The following is a 1,208-nucleotide window of genomic DNA, read 5'->3' as shown; positions in this document are numbered from 1 at the left end:
CACCAAAGCTCTCTTCTATCTTTGCCTCTTTTCTCCCTCTCTCCTGTTTCCATACACAGCAGCCACCTGCCTCACTTTGTTCATCATCTGTCATCGGGGTCTCTCAAACATCATTGCCTTCAGCCTGTATTCACATCTAGACTAAATGAGTTTGTCTTTAGTCCCAGGATGGATTTTCACCCACAATCTTCCTCAGCCACCCTACCCACTTTTCTTTGTAATAAAAACCCTCCAATTTCATCCACTCTCAATAAGGTAAAAGCTGAGTGCCTCGCCCTAATCTTAAGGCCTCTGGGGTCTGGGCTCTCCCCTGTTTTCCAGACTTTTTTCCTGCTAAGTTCCCCACAAACCTCTAGCAAGCTTGGCATCCCTGAGCATGCCCTGTATTTTCTGTACAAGGCCAGCTCCTTTCCATCTCCTAACTTCCCTCCCCATCTAACCACTCGTTTCTCAGCAATGCTCCCAGGAAAGTGAATTCCCAAGAGAACCAATACTCACATGGAGCATCATGGGGCATGTGGGTGATCTCAGCTTTCTGGTGTAGCAGTGGGAAAAAAACCCAGCGAGGTCAAGATCATGTTAACTAGCTTTGATAGAGAAGTCTTTCACTAATCTGGTCCTCTATAGTTGAACAGGAAAACAGACACCCCCCCCCCCAGGAGATGAGTAATAATTCCTCTGAACTCTGACTTCCGTTCTCTAGAAGTAGGTGAGCGCGTGCGCGCAGACACGCACACATCCATCAGATTCCTGACTAACAAGTTCAAAGAGGCAAAGAAATGTGTTTTGAGACAAATAGCAAATACCACCAGACCGGGTAAACAAAACGAAACCCTGGACCTAAGAAGAGAGAAATACGCTAAGGACACGTCCTTCCGCAGGCTTCTGGCACCTCCGGGCGCGCCACTGTGCCCAGGTCCTCGGTCCCCGCCCCAGCCGCAAGGCTCTCGGATTGGCAAACTCACGATCAGTAGTCGGCTTGTACAGCGTTGGCTCCGGGCGCGGTGGACTTTTGCAGTGGCGCAGCGGGCGGTCTGGGGGCTGGGTGAAGGGGTGGGGCGGGGCGCAGTTGGGGACGTCCGGGTGCCGGGTGCAGGGGGCGCGTGGGGCAGGGCGCGCGAGGGCGCGCAGTCTAGAGGTGGAGCTGGCGGGGCGCAGCGGGAGGTCTGGGGGGCCGGGTAGACAGGGTGCGGCGGTAGTCCGGGGCC

This window comes from Ursus maritimus, unplaced genomic scaffold, assembly GCF_017311325.1.
Source record: "Ursus maritimus isolate PB19 unplaced genomic scaffold, ASM1731132v1 scaffold_3, whole genome shotgun sequence".
NCBI lineage: Eukaryota > Metazoa > Chordata > Mammalia > Carnivora > Ursidae > Ursus > Ursus maritimus.
This window is presented reverse-complemented; position numbering follows the sequence as displayed.